A 26,816-nucleotide genomic window follows, 5' to 3' on the forward strand; every position below is an offset into this window, starting at 1 on the left:
GTCAGTCTCAGCTGCTCCCCCGCCTCCTGCACAGCTCCGGTCCCTGCCCCCGTCCCTTCCCTCCAATCAGCAGGGAGGGAAGGGATGCAGGCGGGGACTGGAGTTCTGCAGCAGGCGGGGAGAGCAGCAGACTGACACTATAGAGATAAACACAGCCAGCTCTGACAAGCTGTTTGTCAGCAGCGTGGCTGTGATTTATGAGGGATTGCAGAGTGCAGGGGGACCTTAGGGGGGTTTGGGATAGCAACAGAGGCTGGGCTGTATAGGCAGATCCAGCCTCTGTATGCAGATAATATTCTTCAAACCCACCTCGGGTTCTCTTTAAGGGAAGGAGGTATATGAGAAGCTGGTGCTTCGGATTTATAAGGCTTGAGATTTAGTCCTTTTATCTTTGAAAATTCTATCATAACTGTGAATAACCGGTGCTGCTTGGGGATTTTCGCCAAAGTCATTTTCACATCGAAAACGCTATTTTTGGTTTTGAGAAATTATTTGCAAAAATACTTTACATTCTTGTAATATGGTCAATGGAAACAATTTTTTCTTTCAGATGCGAAAATGTACAAAAACCAGCAAAAAATAGTACTTTTTAGCGCGAAAATTTTAGAAAAATGCTAAAAATCACAAATACATCACAAAATTATTTTCGATGGCATTTTCGCTCAAAAGTCGAATTTAACATTATTTTGTGAAAATCAGTGATGAGCAGAAACTACGCCAGTGCTAATTTAGGCATCGTAGTTTGCATCTACGCATCGTCTATGCATCGTAGTTCGTAGGTGAAGTTTCAAAACTACGCTTACGAATTTACGCGTAGCAAAGTACCGCTATGCGTAGCTTACGCCCACTGTGCGTAGTTAACATGTGTATTGCGTAGTGAACTGCGAATGCGTTACTCGCGTCTAATTTTCTGCGTGCGATTGTATGCTTACAAGTTTACGCATTGGAAAGGGGAATGTACGCATATAAGAGTTCCCGATATCAGCTTTTTAAAGGAATTAATGCGTAAAATTTTCTGCATACGGGCATAAGTATCCGTATACACTACGTTTCACACTACGCGCAATTGCGTATTTTAATGTGTAGTCTACGAAATGCATACGAAGCAAATATTTGATTTTGAAGCTGTAGTTTGGTGAAGCGTAATTGCGCAAAACTAGTTCCAGCGTAGCGAAGTTGGCTGACTGCGACCATCCCTGGTGAAAATTAATGCAAAAATAATATCGGCATTTTCGCTCATCACTGTGAATAAGTTCTGAACAGAAATGAATAGTTTAGTTGGAGTAAACAGTGGTCCATTGCATAAGACACACATTATAATGAGTTTGAACTGCAATGGAGACTGGCCATAGACTTTAATACAAAGCCTACGGCGCAGTACTGTGAACAGGCCCATAGAATTGTATGGCCAGTGAGTTGACATGCAGAATTATTATTCTGCAATCTGCAATGCAACTGAGCACTGTGCACTAGCCTTAAGGGCCCTTTTCCACCAGCTGTGTTGCATTGCAATTTTATGATCGCAATGATGACCTACTTTTAATGGTAGTTGTGGAAGTTCTTTTCCCCCAGTGTGATTTTATCTTTGCGTATTTTAAAAGCTCTGCTTGCTGCATTTTCATGCGATTGCACCTATGTTGTTTAATAGGAACGCATCAGAAATCACAATGGCTGCAACTTTTAATGCAATTTTAGTATGCAATTCCCATAATTCCTAGCTGGTTTCCTGTTTCCTACTTCCTGTAAAGCATGGCAAAGATGTCCACAGCGTGGTTTCATAGTTACAGTTATTTTGGTTGAAAAAAGACATACGTCCATCGAGTTCAACCAGTACACAGTAGAACGCCAGCCTGCTCCCTCACATATCCCTGTTGATCCAGAGGAAGGCGAAAAAACCCTTACAAGGCATGGTCCAATTAGCCCCAAAAGGGAAAAATTCCTTCCCGACTCCAGATGGCAATGAGATAAAATCCCTGGATCAACATCATTAGGCATTACCTAGTAATTGTAGCCATGGATGTCTTTCAACGCAAGGAAAGCATCTAAGTCCCCTTTAAATGCAGGTATAGAGTTTGCCATAACGACTTCCTGTGGCAATGCATTCCACATCTTAATCACTCTTACTGTAAAGAACCCTTTCCTAAATAAATGGCTAAAACGTTTTTCCACCATGCGCAGATCATGTCCTCTAGTCCTTTGAGAAGGCCTAGGGACAAAAAGCTCATCCGCCAAGCTATTATATTGCCCTCTGATGTATTTATACATGTTAATTAGATCCCCTCTAAGGCGTCTTTTCTCTAGACTAAATAAACCCAGTTTATCTAACCTTTCTTGGTAAGTGAGACCCTCCATCCCATGTATCAATTTTGTTGCTCGTCTCTGCACCTGCTCTAAAACTGCAATATCTTTTTTGTAATGTGGTGCCCAGAACTGAATTCCATATTCCAGATGTGGCCTTACTAGAGAGTTAAACAGGGGCAATATTATGCTAGCATCTCGAGTTTTTATTTCCCTTTCAATGCATCCCAACAGTTTGTTAGCTTTAGCTGCAGCGGCTTGGCATTGATTATGATTATTTAACTTGTTGTCGATGAGTACTCCTAAGTCCTTCTCCAAGTTTGAAGTCCCCAACTGTATCCCATTTATTTTGTATGGAGCTAGACCATTGGTACGACCAAAATGCATGACTTTACATTTTTCAACATTGAATTTCATCTGCCATGTATGTGCCCATATAGTCATCCTATCCAGATCCTGTTGCAATATGACACTATCTTCCTGAGAGTTGATGATTCTGCACAATTTTGTATCATCTGCAAAAATAGCAACATTGCTCACTACTGCATCTACTAGGTCATTAATAAATAAATTGAGAGGATCATTCAGAGGATCTTATTAACCATTTTCGCCTTTTGGACGTGACGTTCACGTCCAAAAGGCTGCTGCTCTGCGCGTTTGCGGGCTCCCACGCGATCGTTTGCGCCCCTCCAGTACCCCGGAGATCAATGAATGGGAACATTGTTCAAAGCCCCCCTCCGCAGCGATGTTCCCCCTACCTCTCCTTCCCTCCCTCCCCTTCTCAATATAGGTGGTACAGGACAGCGATCCGTCCTGTACCGCCTCAGATATGCTTCAGCCTATCAGATGGTGGCAATCCCTGGCCAATCAGAGGTTGCTGTGACAACAGCGCCATAAAATGTAAACACCGGAGATTACGTCCCTGGGTGTTTACATTTAGCCGGCGAGCTGCGATCAGAGGCTCGCAGGCTGCTCATGGAGCCCCGCTCTGTGAACTGACAGGAGTGGCCGTTTCCATGGAAACACAGGTGAAACAACCGATCGGCGGCGGCTGGTCGTTAAGTGGTTAAGAGAAAAAAAACATAAATAGTTACCTAAGGGTCTGAACTTTTTTAATATGCGTGTGAACAGAGTATACAACTAATATTTTTAAATTATAAGCTAGTAAATAGTGATGGACGCAAAACTAAAAAAATGCACCTTTATTTCCAAATAAAATATTGGCGCCATACATTGTGATAGGGTCATCATTTAAATGGTGTAATATCCGGAACAAATGAACAAATAAAATATGTGGGTTTTATTTATGGTAGCATGTATTATTTTTAAGATGTAATGGCTGAAAACTGAGAAATAATTATTTTTTAATATTCCTGTTAAAATGCATTTAGAAATAATTCTTAGCAAAATGTACCCCCCAAAGAAAGCCTAATTAGTGGAGGAAAAAACAAGATATAGATCATTTCATTGTGATAAGTAGTGATAAAGTTATTGGCAAATGAATGGGAGGTGAGAATTGCTCGGATGTACAAGGTGTAAAACGACTGAGGGCTGAAGTGAGTTTTCTCCTTGGTGATATTTTTAGACTTGTCAATAAAATGCCTTTTAAACCTCCAGCAAGTAAACAAATAATCAGAATCATTTTGATAGTACTTTTTCAGCTACCAGTACATTCTGGTACTTTTTCCATTGCAAAGTGCTGAAAACTCATTTTAAATTGAAAATTAAAAATTATCTCCTAGGAGAAAACTCAGGAGAAAAAGTTAATTGCATATGGGCCCCTGAGCTTAACAGAGACCCAGCTGAATATCACTTTGTAAAGTGTGACAGCATCTGGGGAGAAAAAGGCTCACAAAAGTCATGAAAGCTGGAACATGACTCTTTATTTTTAAAGTGAATGGTAATTGATATAAAAAAATATAAGCCAGATATTTACCTAAGGAGAGGGAAGGCTCTTAAATGACTGTATTTGAGATTCTTTTGAACACTTTTCCAACTGTGTGTAGGCGCCCCCAGTGGCATAGCTAAGGATGTATGGGTGCCAGTGCAAGTTTTACTTCGGGCCCCCCCAAGCACTCTATACATAATTGATACAGCACACCAGAACCTGCCAATGGCAACTACAGCGTCAGAGGAGCAAGAAGAGGATGGGGAACAGTTTGTTAATGATTACCACTATTCAAAGCATCTATGGAAGTTATAATTATCAGCACAGGATCAATACAGACCATTGAGGGAGCTTTGGGGTCCCTCTTTCCAAAGGTCCCTGGATTGGTGGCAACCTGTGCATCCCCTATTGCTATGCCACTGAACACTCCCAAACATCAACCAGGTCTAAGGCTCACACACTGTAGATCATGCAAAAACCCTGTGAGGCTCCAACACAATCATTGGCTATACACGGTCAGACGATGTGGTGATTGACGGTAATGGAACAAAAAGCCCGATTCTTGAATCACGGTGTGCAGACCTTCTGTATACTTTTTCCAAACCTTAGATAAAAGCTCATTAGTGATTGGTCTGAACCGCTTTTGTTGTAATGACCTGATTTTTGTTATGATAGGCTAGTGGATCCATCACCAAGTCCTATAATATGGGAAGAATAGACATCTATCCAATTTGTCAATCAAAATAAAAGATGCATGCAGTTGTTCCATATACCGTATATACTCGATTATAAGTCTTGAAATTTAGGTCTGACTCACTAAATAAAAGTATAAGGGTTGACTTATACACGAGTCATGAGCAACTCTGAGCACACTGAATACATGTGTGTACTAATAGTGACATTCTCATTGGCTGCAATTTACCCAGTGGTAAGTGACACTTTCTTGATTAAAGGGATACTTAAGTCAAGGGGCAAAAATGAGTTTAACTCACCTGGGGCTTTCCTCAGCCCTCTGCAGCCGATCGGTGCCCTCGCAGCCCCGCTCTGATGCTCCTGAACCCGCCGGCGATGACTTCCGGTTTCGCCATCACCGGCCGACAGGCATGGGAACGCGAGTGATTTTCCGCGTTCCCAGCCATAATATCACCCCCTATGCTGCTATTGCAGCCAGGAGGTAGTCTTATACTTGAGTCAATCAAAAAATCCAGCTTAGGAGAGTCAAATATTGGAGTCGAGTTAAACACGAGGTCGATTTATATTCAAGGATATATGATAATCATTTATTTTATTTTATTTTTTATACAATTTTTTTTTGCGATAGTGGACCTTTAAGTAGCTAAGCTGTATAGCCAGCTAATACCATCAGGATCGTCAAACAATAAGTGAACAACAGCAGGCCTCATATTTCCTTTGTGACAGGGTCACTTTATCTTGCGTAGCATAACTCCATTAAAAAGCTCCAGGAAGGAATCTCTAGTATATAAATATATCAGACTCTTGACATCCCGGAGACACCACGGTAGTGACTTCCTAATTCATTACGATGTTGTAATTCATGGAGAATTTATAGCTCGCAGCCTACGGTACGTTAATAATTTTTACTGATTGACAGATTATAAAAGGCGCAGAGCCGCTGATAATGAGCCCGCGAACGGCGTGGAACGGCGAATCCATCTTATTGAAATGTTAGATTGTTATAAAGTTTTAAATAAGATTCACTAGTAGTCATTTGTATGATATTCGCAGTAATGATTACCATTCTCATTATCATTATTATTTATTTCATATTCGCACAGGCTTCAGTCAATTAAACCGTGTAGTAAAGGGGGGGGAAAAAATACATAAATTTGGTATTTTATCTCGGAAACTCCAGCTACTAATGACGCTGGCGTCTGATTGCGCTTTAAATGAGGCACACTTTAAAAAAAAATATTCTGATAGACAGGAAGACAATTAAAAATATATGTTAATTGTAACCCAAAGCAGTTCATAAATTAGGCTCTATGTATTACTGGGCCCTGTGGCAAAATCATTTACGGACGGCCCTGGTACATACACACATAAAGGCAACCCCTCTAGGAAGACCTGGACCATTCTAATACAACAGAAACGCCACGTAACACAACACTAATTGCTTTCATGGTTGTTCGTTTGCAAAGTCAGCAGGCATGAGCTTCCGAATTCCGCGGAAGCTAAAATACCGAAATTCCGCCGGAATTGGGGTTTCCGCATGGTTCCGCGGAATCCGGAAACGTCAAACCAGAATGCGGAATAATGCGGAATTCCGGCAAAAACGAAATCGGAATGAATTGACCAATCAGGAGATGCGGAATGAGGTGACTAATCATGACAACAAGCTCATGGGCGCAAAATTCCGCCTGGTCGCCACCCCCCCAAAAAAAACAGCATTTCCGTAAAAAAAGGCTGAAATTTACGAAACTACACTTTTCAATCACGTTTCCGTAATATACAACAACTTTATTGACAATAGACAACATAGACACAATCATTTGAAAATTACGGAAGTCCGGATAAAAATTACGGAAAATACATGCGGAATACCGCGGAATACCACGGAATACCACGGAATACCACCGGAATGTGCCGGTATGCGGAATTGTCCCGGAAACGGAAATGGGCTCTTCTTTTTTGGTCACGTTCATTTAGGCTGAATGTACACTTAGATGCGTTGTATTGAGTTGCATTGAGTTGCGTTGCATTGCGTTGCATCCCATTGAAAAAAGCATGCTGCAATGCAACATGATGCAACTCAAGCCATCTAAGCATAAATCCAGCCTTAAAGTGGATCCGAGATAAACTTTTACTCATTGCATAACTGTGTTCCTTACATATAGTTTATAGGGCATTCCTTAAACCAAATACTTATTTTGGTTGATTTAATACCTTAATTCCCTATAAACTAAACAAGCCTCGCCCACAGCACCTCCAGCGCCTAGGCACACTAGTCTCATGTAGCCTCATGTAGCAAGGGCTTATGGGAGCTCAGTCTGGGCAGGAGGAGGTGTTACTAGCCAGGGAATTCAGAGGCAGAGGGGAGGAGGGAGGAGGAGAGGGAAGTGAAGTTTTCACAGGCTGAAGGGTGGAAATGCAGAGCAGCTTGCCTGTGTAATGATCACAAGCAGAACATGGCTGCTCTCATTGTATCTCAGGAAGGAATAATCATATACTGTTGAAGCTGTTTGCAGATAGATTTACTGTGTAAACCATCTAAACTTTAGATAAGATATATAGGCAAGTTACTTGTTATAGTTAGTTTTTCATCTCGGATCTGATTTAAAGGCAGTGGGTGAGGTCAGCTTCTGTAGACTTTCAACCAACTTGAATTAGCAATCTCAAATCCAACTTTTCAAGTTAATTGATGTGCAAGATTTGTACCCACAGATAAACGTAAAATAATATATAAACAAGAACAAGGACTTTTGCCCGACAGGTATTGGGGCTCGATTTATCATGGATCAGTTCAGGACTGGATTCTATGGGATTCAAGCTAGTGACATGACTGTTGATATGGAAGGGGGTGGGGAGCAGATTGGAGTTGTGTACGTTGGGGCATGGTGGAGTGGCTTCTCACTGGCGGGGTAAGTGGAGAGAACAATGCACTTAGGGTCATTCCGGCGCTGCTTCGAGGGGCCCTAAAGAACCATCATGCCTGATCTTTAGATGACATCGGGGGCTGCTGTACACACAGTCAACACAGTAACAACTGCATTCAGTCTGTATTGCAAGCAATCTAATATAATTATAAATGTTTCTGCTGTAATTAATCTTATCTCAGTCATCCTGGCTCTATTCTGGTACATTGCTGAGGAGAGGGAAGCTTGTTATCTCCCCTCCCATATTTCTGCTCCTCACAGATCAGCTGAGGGCAGTTCAGTGTGGCATGAGGTTGAGAAGAGAAATACAACTCACCCCTCTGCAGAAGCTGCTGAAATACAATCGATACTGTGCTCACATGTGTTTACTAAGCAAGATAGATATGGCAGTGCGGTTTCTAGAAGTAAAAAAAGAGTAAGGGAGGAAATGACATCAGGACTGACTTTAGTCAGAGGTTGTAAAGATGGAAAATGCCTGGAACAGTTTTCTCTTTATTTTCTATATAAAATTCACTAAAATCCAAACGTTCACAGTACAATACATATTTTATGTAAGTATAACAAGTATTTATCGTATATATGTGTTTTTTTCCTGGGATAGTATGGCTGTCCCTGCTGCTTTAACACGTAGAGAAGTAAACCTACTTTAAGTCTTACAAAGTTTCTTTTCCTAAGTGTTTAGTGAGGTTTTGCAGCGCAGGCCCGCTCTCTTCTGCGGGGTCTTATTTCATGCGCTCCGCCGTACAGCGAAGAATGCGGGGAGTGAAATATAGCCTATTATATTCAGGAAGCTCAGAGATTGACTTATTTCCAACAAAGTTAAACTGTTATTGGCCTGTAACAGGGAAATATTAACTTAACCAACTAGACGGGCCTCTGGTATTTCCTTTTACCTTTAAAAAGAGCCAGGAATCCAGGTCTTTAAAGAGCAAATATTTAAAATTGTCCCAGTTTTATGAACTGTGATTTCAGCATAGATAAAACTCAGGGACGAGGGGACAGATTTATAAGCTGAGCTTTCCATGGGCATGTACACAATGACTGCATTTTAACTCGTAGTTACCGAGCGCGGTTTAAAAGCCCGGAATATTTGGACAGGTTGTCCGTGGGGGGAGTCTGTACAGCTTTACAGATCGGAATGCCAGAACCAGTATGTTTGGTAAGCGAATTGTTTCAGCTTTCTATACCCCTAATCTGAGACACCTCTGAATTTTGATTGGTGGGTATCAGGCAACTTCTGGACAAATTTGGAGGTCACTCCCGTCCCGATGATTATTGTTTTTTTGTATTTTTTTTTTCTCTCTGGCGTTAAGCCGGCAGCAAAGAGGAAATTTGAGCACCAGAACCCCCGTAATTATCTTTGTTGCTGTTTTTTGTGTGCAGGGGAGACGGTTAGGGCTAAGCATCAAGAAAGGCGTTTGTGGGGAAGGAGGAATGGTTAGAATTAGGCATCAGGAAGTGGGTTTGTTAAGGGGGAGGTTAAAGGGAACCTAAACTGAGAAGGATATGGATTTTTCCTTTTAAAATAATACCAGTTGCCTGACTCTCCTGCTGTTCCTGTGTCTCTAATACTTTCAGCCACAGCCCCTGAACAAGCATGCAGATCAGCTGCTCTGACTGAAGTCAGACTGGATTAGCTGCATGCTTGTTTCAGGTGTGTGATTCAGCCACTCCTGCAGCCAAAGATGAGCAGGACAGCCAGGTAACTGAGATTCTTTAACTTCCATATCCCTCTCAGTTAAGGTTCACTTTAAGGTTAGGCACCACCAAGAGGCCGGTCTTAGGGTTAGGCACTAGAGATGGCCTGAACGAACTTCCGGGGGTTCACGATCGCGGAGAACCGCAACCTTTTGCAGAAGTTCGGTTCGTCCCCATAATGCACCATTAGGGTCAACTTTGACCCTCTACATCACAGTCAGCAGGCACATTGTAGCCAATCAGGCTAAACTCCCTCCTGGAGCCCCCCCCCCTTATATAAGGCAGGGAGTGCCGGCCATTACACTCACTTGTGTGCCTGCTATAGTGGGAGAAGGGACAGCTGCTGCAGACTGTTTCTCCTAGGGAAAGATTAGTTAGGCTCTTGGCTTGTTAGCTTGCTCCTCGCTGATTCTTATTGCTGAAATAGCACCCCACAACAGCTCTTTTGAGAGCTAATCTTGTTCTTGTGATCTATTTTTTTTTCTGTGTGTCCCACTAACACTTGTGTTGCATAAACAGCCTTGATAATTCATACTGTGTGTGCCACTGCCATGCCCAGCACATTCAGTGACTACCTGTGTGTGTGACAGGTGCACATTGTAATACCCATTACTTCATATACCTACCTACCAGTTGTTCACAGTGCACCCACCTACCTACGTGAGTTGAGCGCACGCAGTGTCACTGTGCCTGTCCACTACCTGTCTGTGTGTGACAGGTGCACATTGTAATACCCATCACTGCATATAACTACCTACCAGTTGTTCACAGTGCACCCACCTACCTACGTGAGTTAAGCGCACGCAGTGTCACCGTGCCTGTCCGCTACCTTACTAATAAAAGGGGGTATCAGCTACTGATTGGGATAAAGTTCATTTCTTGGTCGGAGTTTCTCTTCAACTTGTATGTGTACATTTTTGGAATGTGCAAGGAAACCGCTGTACCTACAGGAAAGCAACAAGGAAACGGGGAGATTATACAAACTCCATGCAGATAGTGTCCTGGCCCAGGTTATTGTTTACCTCCGATGAATAGGAACTAATAACTTGGATCACAGAGGCGCTCGGCCACGCTACAGATTTTCTGAGTTTCTCCAATTATTGCCTGATGAAGCGGGAGTGAGCCTGCGAAACACATTGCAAAGTGGAGTTTTTATAATAAATGTTATTAATTGATATAAAATAACGAATCCCTGTCTATATTTCCTGGAGGGAGGTAAGTCCACCGCTTACCCCTTTTAAACTGATTTTAGACGTTTTTATTCTGTTCAAAAATTTCAGCATAATAGCTTGGATCGCCTTGCCACGCCCAATCAAGACAGCTTCCAGACTTACGGGGCTTGATTCACAAAGCCGTGCTAACTATTTAGCACGGGTGTGCTAAACAGTTAGCACGTGAAGTGCTGTTCGCAGACTTTTGCGCGCGCAATTTGCAGCGATTTGCGCAAATTGCGCGCACCAAAGTCCGCGATCGCACGAATCGCGGCACTTTGCGCGCGCGAAAGTCAGCGAACGGCACTTCACGTGCTAAACAGTTAGCACGGCTTTGTGAATCAAGCCCAAGGTGTTTAAATCAAAACTAAAAAAGGTACCTGTTTAGTTTGGCATTTATGATCACATATTTCCTACAGTAAGACATCACAAACCGCAGCAATGTACTGATCTGAGTCAAGCTTTGTTGTTGTTGTTTATAACTGCCAGTGTGGATTGGAGAGGGTTGCTAGGCCACAGCGACCAGATCTCGGTTTCCAAATATCCTAGGCCTGTGCTACAATTCTCTTTTTAGGCCCCATTCACACTTAGAAGCGCAAAACGCTAGCGATTTTTGCCGGCGTTTTGCGGGAGTGATTTATCAGCGATTTCAAGCGGAAATATCACTGGACAGTGCAGCGATTTCTCCGCAATCGTGTTTAGCGTTTCTATAGCACTGAAACGCGATCGCCGGGAAATTGCCTGAAAATGGTGCAGGCTACGCGTTTGCATTTCGCGATTTGGGGCGATTTGCGGCAATTAGCGGAAATCGCCCAAGTAAGAACGGGCCCATAGGGTTTTATTACACTAGCGCTTACAAAAGTGTAAATGGGGCCTTAAAGTGGATCTGCACTTCTGCATAGGACATAAGGAAAGCAGAGAAAAATGCACCCTGTGTGTTTTTAGAGAGAAGGACCTGTCTAATCCCCCTCACCTCCAGGTAATCACAAGTGTAATTTGATCTCTCCGCTGTGTCAGCAGAGAAATTCGGCAGTTCGCGGCAGACAAGGCTAAAACACAGGAAACCCTTTCCCTGCTTCCATGAAAGCAGGATGTAGACACACTGAAGATTTATTGCAGGAGTTCTGTAAGCTGTTACAAACAAACGTTTTTCTCTAAAATGTATTATGCTGGTGCTTATCTTTTAGAGCAGAGAGGAAGTTCTGAGTTGAGGTCTGCTTTAAAGGTTTACTAAAGCAAAATAAAAACATCTGTGTAACTGATCTGGGGCTTCTTGCAACCCCCTGGATTCATCCTGTGCCCGTGCCATCCTTCCAAGTACCTCCATCGAGCAGCCATTGCCATCCTTCCAAGTACCTCCATCGAGCAGCGGCGACAGTCGGAAGCAACTGCGTACACACGGCCCCAAACTCTGCGCACCCTATTCACGCTCCTGCTGCTGAGAGTGCTCCTCCCAGCCAATACAAAATCTTTTAGTACCGGTTCGCACTACCAAAAGTCACCTTGTATAATATATAGAAAAGGATGTGTGCACTCTCTACGGTACTCCAAGGCAGTACCACATACATCCTTATCTATACATTTTCACATATTGCGCATGCACTCCTGGCAGTGTAAGCGCAGTAAGGAGGGGCGTGGCCGGCCAGCTTTGACTTTAGATTCCCTTGAAAGAAAATCTGTAATGAAAAAAACTCTCCTGGGAGGTACTCACCTCGGGTGGGGGAAGCCTCCGGATCCTATTGAAGCTTCCCCCGTCCTCCTCGGTCCCACGGCGGCGATGTAAATATTTACCTTTTGGCTCCAGCACAGGCGCAGTATCCGCTCTCTGCACGGAGATAGGCGGAAATAGCCAATCTGCGCCGAGCAGGCGCAAGTCTCCTGAGCAGTAGAGCGGACCCGACGGAGATCGGCTATTTTCGCTTATCTCCGTCAGAAGAGCCGCAACAGCGCCCCCGCTGGAGCCCGAAAAGGTAAATATTGCACAGGCTGTCGGATTTGTCGCCTGTGCGTTCCGGGGGCTGCAGCGAGACCGCCGTGGGACACAGGAGGACAGGGGAAAGCTTCGATAGGGTCCAGAGGCTTCCCCCTACCGAGGTGAGTACCCCCCAGGTGGACTTTTTTTCAGTACAGATTTTCTTTAATGCACTATGGGAGGCAAACAGACAACACTATTGACTTGCAGTTAAATACGGTAATCCCCTAATAAACAAGCAATCTGCACTCCTTGTGAGAATGAAAAAAAAGAGACCTTCTATCTCTCAGCTATTTTCCCCTTCCCTCTATTATCATACAATCTACGGATTTTGACTCACAAAGCACCATTTATGGATTCATCAAGAAGGGAAAGTAAGGTAAACGACGCAAATGAAAAAAAAAAGAAGCTGTCTGCAACAAATCAGGAAATAATGGAACATAGACGCACAGGTGCGAGTCACCATAGGGGTCAACTAAAGACCAGAGAAAAGAAGCAGACTGACATTGTTCAGTTTTATTAACTCATCCATAATTAGCCCATAGCTTAGATACAATTTAGCCGCTGCCATATGGGCTAATGTAGCAGTGAAAATGACCCCCTGTGCGGATGGCAGTCTGTCGCTGTGGTGGAAGATTATAATAAACCAACAGCGCACCCTTAATATTTACATTTAGTGCTATTCTGTGATGGAAAAAAAAAGAACAAAAAATAAGACTGGTTTTTACTCAGGCACTACAATAATACATCCATTTAAAAAAAAAAAGGGAAAAAAATGTAGGAAAAAAAATCATCCTGTAATATTTACTTAAACCACGCTTGCCGTTTGCAGGTTTTCATCACACTGATTGCAGTTATGTAAACGGGAGATATCATTTTCCGACTTGCAGTGACCATTGATGTGGCGCTGAGGATTTTAATGTTTCGCTGCTACCGGCTGCCAAATGATCTGTCGTTTAATAATCAGCAACACACAGAGCGCTTTTCAAAATGCCACCAGTCCGAGCATCTGTTGTTATTAGGTAGAATGGACGGGCCCGGCACAGCGATTGCATTCTGCTGCTCGTATCGCGCGCCGGGCGAGATGGAGAGGCAGTTGTTTGCCCCACCTAACGTCCTTGGGCTGCCTGCAAGGTGGGTAAGTTGTAAAATGTGACTCCGGTCCAAGGTAACGTGTTATAGTTCAGTAAGCAGAATGTCATAGTGTTAGGCCAGGTTCCCACTGTACAGCGGATGCCGAAGCTCGGGTACAAAATGAGATGCTTACCTAAAGAGAGGGAAGCCTGAGGAATGGATGCTATTGAGGCTTACCTCGCTGTTCCCAGGAAGATTAGGGACAAGGTATTGTACCCACTCATATAGGGGCCGGGCCAGGCAGCTCCTCTTCCTGCAGCCTGGCCGCGCAGTAGCCGTGCGAGCCCGCGCATGCGCAGTAAGCCGGAACCACAGGCCCATGCGGCTACTGTGCGGCCATTATGCAGGAAGAAGAGTTGAGCACAGGGATGAGCAGAAACTACGCCAGTGCGAATTTACGCATCGTAGTGCGTAGGTGAAGTTTCAAAACTACGCTTACGAATATAAGCATATCGAAGTACCGCTACGCGTAGCTTACGCCCACTATGCGTAGTTAACATGTGTATTGCGTAGTGAACTACGAATGCGTTACTCACGTCTAATTTTCCACGTGCGATTGTAGGCTTACAAATTTACGCATTGGGAAGGGGTTGTACGCATAGAAGAGTTACCGGTATAAGCAATTAAAGAGGAATTCATGTGTAAAATTTTCTGCATACGGGTATAAGCATCTGCATACACTATGCTTCGCACTACGCGTAATTGCGTATTTTAACGCGTAGTCTACGAAATGCATACAAAGCGAATATTTGAATTTGAAGCCATAATTGCATAAAGCTAGTTCCAGCATAGCGAAGTTGGCTGTCTACGACCATCCCTGGAGCGGCCCCGATCTGGAGGAGTGCCACGCTCAGCAACCAGGGCCGGATTTAGGCCAAAGCTACCCAGGCCATGGCTTAGGGCACCACAGGAGCAAGGGCACCAAAGCAGCAGGCTGAACTTATGCAGCATTTGCAAACTTGAGAGATCAGGCGAGCGCCTGCCCGTGGTACTCTGCTGCCAGTGGCCTGTGCAGCGGCCACCTTGCTCTCTGTGCATGCTTGCATTGTGGCCGGCAGCTATGGACTTGGGCAGCATTGGAGATGGAAAGGAAGAGGAAGCTTCGGCACTGAAAACAAGCTGAGAAATGAGTGACACTGATGGCTGCTGCGGTGTGAAAGCGAGCTGGCTACGTATAGTGAGAGGGGGAGTTGGGAAAAGGAGGGATAAAGGGAGTTATCTGGCTACTTATACTGGAGGGAAAGAGGGGGGAGTCACCTGGCTACCTATACTGGGGGGGTCATCAGGTTACCTATACTAGAGGGAAGGGGGGAGGGGTCATCTGGCTACCTATACTGAAGGGGGGTGGCTGGTGACAGTGGCCTTGGGCAGTAAAGAGTACAAATCCGGCCCTGTCAGCAACGTTGGGCTACAGACCACTGAGGGAAGCCTCAATAGGATCCTGAGGCTTCCCTCTCTTCAGGCTATTATGTTATTTTGAACCCGAGCTTCAGATCAGGGTTACTTTAAGTTGATCTGTGCTTCATCATTCACACATTACCTACCATGGCTGTGTTCACATTGCCATATATCCTCCATACCGTCCGCCGCTATCCCTGCACATCCTAAAACCGACTGGAGACCAGAAAAAGCAGGAAGCTCCGTGCTGGATTGTTAAAAATGTGAATCCTACCTAGCAACAGGGAGGATTCTCAATTTCTCATTGGTCCAACATGAACCAATTAAATTTTTCTGCATTTACTGTATTTATCACCCAGCACACAGCACAGAACGGTTTTCTACTAATTGTTTAACCACAAAAACTCCGTACGTACTTTATGGGCCTGTTAACCTCCCCGGCGTTCTATTGAGATCGCCAGGGAGGCTGCGGGAGGGTTTTTTTTCAATAAAAAAAAAACTATTTCATGCAGCCAACTGAAAGTTGGCTGCATGAAAGCCCACTAGAGGGCGCTCCGGAGGCGTTCTTCCGATCGCCTCCGGCGCCCAGAACAAACAAGGAAGGCCGCAATGAGCAGCCTTCCTTGTTTGGCTTTCCTCGTCGCCATGGCGACGAGCGGAGTGACGTCATGGACGTCAGCCGACGTCCTGACGTCAGCCGCCTCCGATCCAGCCCTTAGCGCTGGCCGGAACTGATTGGTCTGGCTGCGCAGGGCTCGGGCGGCTGCTGGGACCCTCTTTCGCCGCTGCTCGCGGCGGATCGCCGCAGAGCGGCGGCGATCAGGCAGCACACGCGGCTGGCAAAGTGCCGGCTGCGTGTGCTGCTTTTTATTTGGGGAAAATCGGCCCAGCAGGGCCTGAGCGGCGACCTCCGGCGGTACTGGACGAGCTGAGCTCGTCCATACCGCTCAGGAGGTTAATTCATATGAGCCCGCATACTAATGACTGTTCCTTGAACGCACAAAGAAAAAAACACTGTAAAAAAATTAGCATCTTACCACTTAAAGGGAATATCCGAGAAGGGAAAAAAAATGACATTTACTTACCCGGGGCTTCCTCCATCCCCTAGCAGCCAACATGTCTGCGCAGTACACTTCACACCATGAGCGAGTGATTGACAATGGCGCTCACACAGGCATATAAGAGGACGACCTCGCGAGGTCAGCCTCTGCACCGACAAGGACCCCGGGCCAGCGACTGGGATCAGAGCTGCTGCGAGGGATATGTCAACTGCAAGGGACTGGAGGATGCCCCGGGTAAGTAAATGTCCTTATTTTCCCCCTGCTCGGACTTTCCCTTTAACTACTTTAGCCCACAAGACGTAGCTCCTACGTCCAAATATGCATGCAGGACGTAGGAGCCAGGTCCATGAAAAAACGGAGCTGCCGGGGTTCGCAGGGCCGCAACCGCCGGGGTACACGGTCCACCCGTTATCCTGGAGATCAATGAATGGGAAAGCAGTTCACATTCATTGATCCAGGTCCCTTAGAATGATCGCTGGCTTCTATGGAGAAGCCATGATTGTTCTGTTACACATCCCCTCTTCACTTCCTGTAAGTACACTTGTGGCCAAATAGTAAAACTACATCTACATACATTTTTTTTTTTAATGAATAGACATTTTTACATTTAGAATTAACTGTTTATCTCCCACACACCCAAAAATACTCAAATAAAATTTTTAATTAGAAAAAAATTACAATAAAAAAAAACATAAATAGTTACCTAAGGGTCTGAACTTTTTTTAATATGCATGTCAAGAGGTTAAAATACTAATATTTTTAAAGTTATAAGCTTGTAAATAGTGATGGACGCAAAACTGAAAAAATGCACCTTTATTTCCAAATAAAATATTGACGCCATACAATGTGATAAGGACATCATTTAAATGGTGTAATAACCAGCACAAATGAGCAAATAAAATACGTGGGTTTTAATTATGGTAGCATGTATTATTTTAAAGCTATAATGGCTGAAACTGACAATGTTTTTTTCCATTTTTCTCTTAATATTCCCATTAAAATGCATTTAGAATAAAATATTTCTTAGCAAAATGTACAACCCAAAGAAAGCCTGATTGGTGGCGGAAAAAACAAGATATATAGATTATTTCATTGTGATAATTAGTGATAAAGTTATTGGTGAATGAATGGGAGGTGAAAATTGCTCGGATGCATAAGGTGAAAAAAAAACACTAAAGGCTGAAATGGTTAAGAGTGTTATGATCAAATCCTGCCCAGGGCACCATCTGCATGGCGTTTGTATGTTCTCCAAGTGCACTGCTTATGCCCTCGTTTCCTCCCACAACCCAAAAACATACTGGGTCAGCCTCTAAACTGGTAACACACTTATTTAATCTGAAGAAGGAGTCTACCTTGTTAAAATATACATTTTATTGAATCTCACAAAATAGCTAAGCTACACGTATATTAGTATAGTTTTCACCTGCTAGTAACAATACTGTCTCCAGGGATCAGCCCCTCACTTCTTGCTGCCACTGCTAATGACTATTTGATTACTTGTATGAAAAAGCCCCACCACCAACCCTACATGTTTCATCCATTAAATGGAGACATTTTTCACCCATTAAATGGAGGGCTTCGTCAGGGAAAAAGTGCCTAGTGACAAGGTTCCAGTTTATATTTAACAAGTTAGTCTTCTTCTTCCAGTTAGATAAGTGTGTTATTAGTATATATCAGATTTTGTCCTTTTTTTCCCTGTAAACTGGCCCTAGACTTTTTTTTTTAATAACGCAGGGCAGCATAAGTTACTGCACCTGGGAGATGATACGGACAGTTCATTATGTATTTTTTTTTAAGAATGTGATTAATGTTATTAATATCTTACAGAGCAACAACATTCTTCAAAATGAGGCTATTAGACTAATGAACCTCTCCGCGCGTTTAACCTCCACCTTTCCCAAAACTTCACTTTAAAGTGAACCTGTCTTGATAAAAATGACATTGCTGACTATTTTTTCTTTAAATTTCAAGAACGTAAGTAATCAAGTCATTTTATGGTTGTCATGACATGGAGAGACATTTACTAAGAGTAGAGAACAAGGGTCAGGACAGTAAGTCCAACTTTTTTCAGATGGACCCCCCAAAGATTTGTGATAAGGGCTTGTCGGAGAGCTGATCTGGACTATGCTACTCTTTAAAGTGGATGCGAGATGAAAAACTAACTATAACAAGTAACTTGTCTATATATCTTATCTAAAGTTTAGATAGTTTACACAGCAAATCTAGCTGCAAACAGCTTTAATATAATATGATTATTTCTTCCTGTGATACGACAGCAGCCATGTTGTTTGTAAACATTACACAGAGGCAGGCTTATCTGCATTATGAGCAAAAAATCCTAATCCCCTCTCCTCCTCCCTCTTCCCCTCTGCCCCTGAAATCTCTGGCTAGTAACACCTCGCCCTCCTCCTGCCCAGACTGAGCTCCCATGAGCCCTTGCTACTGTCTGAAAGTGCCTTGGCTCTCTGGAGAAGCTGTGGGCGTGGCTTGTTTAGTTTATAGGGAATTAGAGTATTAAAACAAAAACAAAAAAGTATTTGGCTTGAGGAATGCCCTATAAATAATAGGAAAGGAACACAATTATGCAATGAGTAAAAGTTCATCTCGGATCCACTTTAAGCAGGTGCCTGCATGAGTACAACCGTGCCTGCACAATAAGTCGTGGCCACTCGCGCATGACCAGCTCCATGCTACTGTACAGGTGCAGACATGATCACGTGGGTGCAGCGCGGCTGTGCTCATGTTGGCCGAGAAGCAAAGCCTCAAAATCCAGAGAGTCCTGGCAAGCAGCAGCAAAGAAGGCGTGGGAATCCTTTACAGGATCCAGAGGCTCCCTGTATTTTAGGTAAGTATTATTTACGTTTTGACCTGAGCATTGGATTGGGTAGACTTTAAAAAATTATGTCCCTCAAATCAACTTGTTGACTTTGCCAGGCTTTCCTCTTCTTTGGTAAGTACATGTTTCTTCACCCGAGCTTGATTTGAATGTGGTCATGGTAGAAGGCTAGTGGCATATTATACTTAGAACTTAGCTTGTAACCTGAAATAAGTATTCGCAAACTGTTTTATATATGGTTTGTTGTCTGCTGTCTGATCTTAGTTCCTATCCAGTAGAAGAACCGCACACCAAGGGGTGTGGATGCTGGTGCCGGACTCCACGGCTGCTCAATGTGGAAATTCAAAAGAGGAGTCCGCACACAGGCTTGCCGGAACAATGTGCAAACATGTATTGTCCCATCACATACACTTGCAATATATGTCATTTATTTTCAAAAGCACTTAGTGAATGGCAGTTGCTCCGTCCAACTGCCAAAAAAGTGTATGGTGAGCAGGGAGGCTGGCTAGCATATTTGTATAAATAATTTTCAAGGAGTGTCCTTGTAAAGAATAAAGGCCATGTAGAGATTCCCCCTTGAGGAGATGAGCTGGTCCAAAACCAGTCACTTCTGTCAGATTTCTACTGCCAACTGTAAGTGACAGCAACATAGGAGAAAATACATGTATGGCTCATTTTACTCTGGAAGAAACGTACTTCTTAAATGTGTTTACATGTATCTAAAATTTTCCACTTTTTCGCGATAGCGATCCTTTGATGATTATATATGTGGTCATTACTGGCATATCACTATTGCAGAGCTAATACCGCAGTTGGGGAAGGTCCCCTAGTGGACCCTTCTGGTTCAAGGGCCCCAGTGGGGTTGAAACCTCTGCATCCCTTATTGCTGCGGCACTGGTAACCAAGATTTTGAACTTCAAAAATATGTATTTAGGCCTGGTGCACACCAAAACTCGCTAGCAGATCCGCAAAATGCTAGTAGATTTTGAAACACTTTTTCTTATTTTTCTGTAGCGTTTCAGCTAGCGTTTTGCGGTTTTGGGAAGCGTTTTTGGTGTAGTAAATTTCATATATTGTTACAGTAAAGCTGTTACTGAACAGCTTCTGTAACAAAAACGCCGTCAAAACCGATCTGAACTGCCGTTTTTTCAGAGCGGTTTGCGGTTTTCCTATACTTTACATTGGAGGCAGAAACGCCTCCGCAATCCAAAATCTGCAGCAGCCCGGAAGTATGCGTTTCTGCAAAACGCCTCCTGCTCTGGTGTGCACCAGCCCATTGAAATACATTACCCAAGCGTTTCCACATCCGCAAGCGGATCGAAAAACGCTGCCGAACCGCTCTGGTGTGCACTAGGCCTTAGAAAATGTCTTGTCTTAAAGTTGGATAGTCAGCCACAAAACACATTCCAGTTAACCACTGCTCTAGGTTTATTATGCAGCCTGCAACCTGACCCTACATTGCAAGCTCTAGTACCACACCTGCACTGCAAGTATTCCAATCTAATTATAAATGTTTCTGCTGTAATGAATCTTATCTCAGTCAGGGAGAGAGAAGTTTGTTATCTCTCCTCCCACATTCCTGCCCCTCACTGATTGGCTGAGGGCAGTTCAGTGTGACAGGGTGAGGCTGAGAAGGGAAAATCTGCTGAAATACTATCTATGCTTTGCTCACATGTGCTGACAAAGCAAGCTAGATATGACAGAGCAGTTTCTAGGAGAAAAAAAATAGAGTAAGGGAGGAAATGGCATCAAGATTGGCATCAGTCAGAAGAAGTAAAAAGGGAAAATGCCTGGAACAGGTTTCTCTTTATTTACTATATAAAATCTACTGAAATAAAAAATGGACTGTACAATACATATGTTGTATAAGTAGAACAAGTATTTATCTACTTATATATGTGTTTTTCCCTGGGACAGTATAGCTGCCCCTGCTGCTTTAAAGGAAACCTGAGATCAGAAGTAAGATTTGATACTTACCTGGGGCTTCCTCCAGCTCCATGAGCAGCGCTGCGTCCCTCGCCGTCCTCACGGCCACAAAGCAGCCCTGGTATCTGTCTCGGTTGCGTCAGTCGGGCTCCATCTGCACATGGGCAGCCAATTGCGCATGCGCAGAAGAGCCTAGCTGATGTGACTGGAGGAAATTGCTTTCATTCTAGATAAATAAATATTTACACAGTGTACTGTAAATACTTGTACGTAGTGTACCGTTTTAAAGAAAAAAAAATAAAAAGACACAATCCACAGATATTCCCCCCCCCCATTCTTGCCAGCGAGGGGATCTCGTCTTGAGTAGTCCCATGATCTCTCCAAAATCTATTACATGTTCCAGATCATTGTATAAAAACACAATTCAGCTTCATAATATAAGGCCAATTCCCTGGGTGGGATTTGAAAAGATAAGTTAAACACTACACAGTAACAACTTAATTACATATGGAGGGCCGTACGCGGCGTTTGGCAGCGTTGTCGGCTCTGGACCGGCTGCACAATCTCCGACACATAATAGGAATTAATCACCATTAGTCTTACACACCAACAGCTGCATGCTTCCTCCCCAGTATCAGCCTACAGCTGCAGTCCGCTCCCCACCGCTGACAGCGACTGATTACAGCTGCAAATAGACCTATGTAAATATGACAGCACACAGTTTTCTTAATGCTTTATACAGCTAATTAACATCAGATAGCTTGATTGATACATCGGAAAATTCCCCTGCAAAACTTCGAATGCCTCCACATCTGGAACATATTAAAGAATGGCTCTGATTACGGGCCTGTAAATAATACTAGAGTTAAGGAGTCTTTGACATTTTATGCTCCAGTCACAAATTTAAAAAAAACTCCTTTTTTATAGCTCGGTGGTTCTCAAATATTACTCTTCTGTGAAATGAGGATGCCGTAGCTAAAATTCCTGTCTTGAGGTTTTGATTGCATAACAAGAGGGAGATACATACAAGGATTCAGTTTCTGCTCCTCTGGGTGGAGCTACTGCTGCTGGTTGGGTTGCATCATTGTGCCGTTCGAGCTGCAAGGGGGAAGGCACAGACTGAGATCTCTAAGAAGATTGCAGCATGAAGGAATGTCATACAGCAAGAGGCCAATGTCTTAGTTTCTGACTAGAACTTAGTGGACAGCATTTCTAGTTAGGCTCTCTGTAGCAGCCACAAGTTAACAAAGTAATTCTCATAATTCTAGAAAATCGACCCAATTCTAGAAAATCGACCGAACTACAAGCCTTCTATTAACTTTTAATGCTGTCTGTAGCACAGATTGTACTTCTCTGCAAGGATAGTACCTATAAGATAATGGGAGTATGGACTTCCTAAAAAGTACACCGTTTTAAAGAGGAACTCCAGTGAAAATAATGTAGTAAAAAAAGTGCTTCATTTTTTACCATAATTATGTATAAATGATTTAGTCAGTGTTTGCTCATTGTAAAATCTTTCTCATCCCGATTTACATTCTGACATTTATTACATGGTGACATTGTTACTGTGGGCAGGTTATGTAGCTGCTCCTAGCTGTTTTGGCTGTTAGAGACAGCTGTAAACAGCTAATTCCTGTCTGTGAACATTGTTACATTGTGGCAGTTTGCCCAGAGTATCGTGGTACTCAGAGCTTCTTGTGGGAGGGGTTTCAGCACAAAATCAGTCATACAGCGCCCCCTGATGGTCTGTTTGTGAAAATCATTATATTTCTCATGTAAAAGGGGGTATCAGCTACTGATTGGGATAAAGTTCAATTCTAGGTTGGAGTTTCTCTTTAAACTGATAATTAGCTGCACAAAGCAGGACAAATTGGGGTTGATGTATATACTTGTCAGGCCCAGTTTTAGGCTTTTTGCTGCCTGAAACAATACATTGTGAGTACGTAACAACCCCCATCCCCCATGTGTGTGTGAAAAGCTGGACCGAAGAGGAGAGACACTTCGGGCTGTGCATTTCAGGCACTGGCACTACACTTACCTCCCTCTGCTTCCTCCAAGACAGCATCTCCTCCCTGCTGGCCTGCAGCATCTGATCCAAAAACACACCTCTGGATCGCCACTGAAATTACTGTAAAATTTAACTTTATTGATTTAAGTAAAAAAGGTTGTCACCCTCCATCACCCCCCAAAACAATTAAAAACCCAACACCCGCACTAGCACACAACAGGAGCACACCTCCTAGAGACCACACACATACATACAACCCACATTCATCAGCAAGGATCGGCCGATCCGTATTCCACTGAATGATATGAGGCTGAATGTATTTCCTCGATTTATAGCAGCAGCTGGGAAAGTGCATTCATAGTCAGGGCCGGATTTGTACTCTTTACCGCCCAAGGCCGCTGTCACCAGCTGCCCCACTTCAGTATAGGTGACCTGATGACCCCCCCCCCTCCAGTATAGGTAGCCAGACGACTCCTCCCCCTTTCCCTCCAGTATAGGTAGCCAGATGACTCCCTTGATCCTTCCTTTTCCCACTTCCCCCCTTTCAGTATAGGTAGCCAGCTTGCCTTCACACCACAGCAGCCATCAGCGCGACTCATTTTTCAGCTCGTCTCCAGTGCCGAAACTTCCTTTTCCCCTCTGTCTCCAATGCTGCCCAAGTCCGTAGCTGCCCGACACAATGCAAGCATGCACAGAGAGCAAGCTGGCCACAGCATAGGTGGCTAGCAGCAGAGTACCATGGTCAGGCGCTCGCCTGATCTCCCTGCATTGCAATATTTGCAAGCTTGCAAATGCTGCATAAGTTCACCCTTCTGCTTTGGTGCCCTTGCTCCTGTGGTGCCCTAGGCCATGGCCTAGTAGGCCTTGGCCCAAATCCGGCCCTGTTCATAGTTCCTTAGATAGCAGCACAATTCTTTTATATCACAATTGCATCACATAAACCACACTATTCCGGGCTTGATGTCAGATAACCCAGGTCGTACTTGGTATGTAATTCGGCAGCTTTTCATAGATACATAACACTGCTTTATCTGATTGGCAAAGTGTCCCATTCAGGGCCTTACTCCGTTTATGCAAACGCTGGCTATCCGCTCAGCTAAGCAAATGTCCATGGATTCCACACTTAGCAATAAGGCTAACCACTTAGCACGGTGGCGTAGTGGTTAGCTCTCTCGCCTTGCAGCGCTGGGTCCCTGGTTCGAATCCCAGCCAGGGCACTATCTGCAAAGAGTTTGTATGTTCTCTCCGTGTCTGCGTGGGTTTCCTCCGGGCACTCCGGTTTCCTCCCACATTCCAAAAACATACGGATAAGTTAATTGGCTCCCCCTAAAAATTGGCCCTAGACTACAGTACTTACACTACATAATATAGACATATGGCAATGGTAGGGATTAGATTGTGAGCTCCTTTGAGGGACAGTTAGTGACAAGATATATATATATACACTGTACAGCGCTGCGTAATATGTTGGCGCTATATAAATGCTAAATAATAATAATAATAATAATACCTCTTTCTTGCTTGAAGAGCATGGAATCATGATCCAGACTGCGGCGTCCCGCAGTATCCAGATACCTGTAATGGATTGCACTTTTCAGCCCGGCCGCTTGCTATAAGGCAAACTTCCCTCCGTGTGGACGCCAGGGGCTCCTCGTGTCTAGCGCGTAGGCCACGCCCACATACACGTTACGCCCACCCACGTGAGCTTCGTCAGTGTGATGACGCTGTGGCCAGCCTTCCCTTCTATTGGAGGTTTACTAATCCTTATCTAATGACCTGTGCACCAGTGGAATAGATTGTACTGCAGCATCTGATCCCCAGGATGCCGGGTGTGTGTTGCATCTCCTCCTATAGCATCTCCTCCCTGCTGGCCCGCAGCATCTGATCCCCAGGATGCCGGGTATGTGCTGCACCTCCTCCCATAGCATCTCCTCCCTGCTGGCCCGCAGCATCTGATCCTCAGGATGCCGGGTATGTGCTGCACCTCCTCCCATAGCATCTCCTCCCTGCTGGCCCACAGCATCTGATCCCCAGGATGCCGGGTATGTGCTGCATCTCCTCCCATAGCATCTCCTCCCTGCTGGCCCGCAGCATCTGATCCCCAGGATGCCGGGTATGTGCTGCACCTCTTCCCATAGCATCTCCTTCTTGCTGGCCCACAGCATCTGATCCACAGGATGCCGGGTATGTGCTGCACCTCCTCCCATAGCATCTCCTCCCTGCTGGCCCGCAGCATCTGATCCCCAGGATGCCGGGTATGTGCTGCACCTCCTCCCATAGCATCTCCTCCCTGCTGGCCCGCAGCATCTGATCCCCAGGATGCCGGGTATGTCCTGCACCTCCTCCTATTGCATCTCCTCCCCTGCTGGCCCGCAGCATCTGATCCCCAGGATGCCGGGTATGTGCTGCACCTCCTCCCATAGCATCTCCTCCCTGCTGGCCTGCAGCATCTGATCCCCAGGATGCCGGGTATGTGCTGCACCTCCTCCCATAGCATCTCCTCCCTGCTGGCCCGCAGCATCTGATCCCCAGGATGCCGAGTATGTGCTGCACTTCCTGCCGTAGCATCTCCTCCCGGCTGGCCCGCAGCATCTGATCCTGAGGATGCCGGGTATGTGCTGCACCTCCTCCCATAGCATCTCCTCCCTGCTACCCCACAGCATCTGATTCCCAGGATGCCAAGTATGTGCTGCACCTCCTCCCATAGCATCTCCTCCCTGCTGGCCCGCAGCATCTGATCCCCAGGATGCCGGGTAGGTGCTGCACCTCCTCCCATAGCATCTCCCTGCTGGCCTGCAGCAGAGCCGGGACAAGGTCCTCCAGCACCCAAGGCTGAGACACCAAAGTGCGCCCCTCCATCCCTGCCACCCCAGCCGTCACACACTGATTGCTATTAGACTAAGAGGCGCCACAGGGCCCCAAACCTCCCCAACACCTTAATATCTAGTTATATGGCTTGCAGTCACTGCCATGTATCCCCTTTTCTTATTTCTTTCTGCTTCAAACACAATTAGGAATGACAGCTGAATGAATTCTGCGCCCCCTCCTACACTGCGCCCTGAGGCTGGAGCCTCTCCAGCCTATGCCTCGGCCCGGCCCTGGCCTGCAGCATCTGATCCCCAGGTTGCCGGGTATGTGCTGCACCTCCTCCCATAGAATCTCCTCCCTGCTGGCCAGCAGCATCTGATCCCCAGGCTGGCGGGTATGTGCTGCACCTCCTCCCATAGCATCTCCTCCCTGCTGGCCCGCAGCATCTGCTCCCCAGGATGCCGGGTATGTGCTGCACCTCCTCCCATAGCATCTCCCTGCTGGCCTGCAGCATCTGATCCCCAGGATGCCGGGTATGTGCTGCACCCGTAGTGCATCACTAACCAGCGCTGAGCAGATTGGCAGTGGGATCACCAGCCACACGTGAGGTTCTGCTCTGACTACAGCGGCAAGTAACAGGTCAATAAGGCACCGCTGTAGCCATGGATACAAGACGCTGGACAGGCAGATGGAAAGCCCATCGCTGGAACATTGAGAGCAGGTGAGTGAAGCAGTTTTGTGCATTTAGGGAGGGGGAAACAGGAAGTGTGAGGAGGGGGACATTTGAAGAGGGGAGCCACCTCTTCCTGCCCTCTAATTGTTGCCGCCCTAAAGCACGTGATTCATGGTGCTTCATGGAAGAACCGCCCCTGTACATTGTTTTAGGCTTAGATTATCACACCAACTTTAACGGCTATTTCTTGTAGTTTTAATAAGGCACCTAATTTTTCATATTACGGTTTTG

The 26,816-nt window shown here is 45.0% G+C and overlaps 1 long non-coding RNA gene across 1 annotated transcript in view; it reads right to left on the bottom strand.

Annotated features, from left to right (window-relative positions):
• The window catches only part of LOC137535805 (uncharacterized), a 75,257-nt gene extending 64,099 nt beyond the window's left edge, over positions 1–11,158 (bottom strand). The window contains exon 1 of the long non-coding RNA XR_011024475.1: positions 11,090–11,158. This is a non-coding gene — a long non-coding RNA (uncharacterized lncRNA). The remainder of the gene's footprint in view (positions 1–11,089) is intronic.
• Between the last annotated feature and the right edge of the window lie 15,658 nt (positions 11,159–26,816).

This window comes from Hyperolius riggenbachi, chromosome 10, assembly GCF_040937935.1.
Source record: "Hyperolius riggenbachi isolate aHypRig1 chromosome 10, aHypRig1.pri, whole genome shotgun sequence".
NCBI lineage: Eukaryota > Metazoa > Chordata > Amphibia > Anura > Hyperoliidae > Hyperolius > Hyperolius riggenbachi.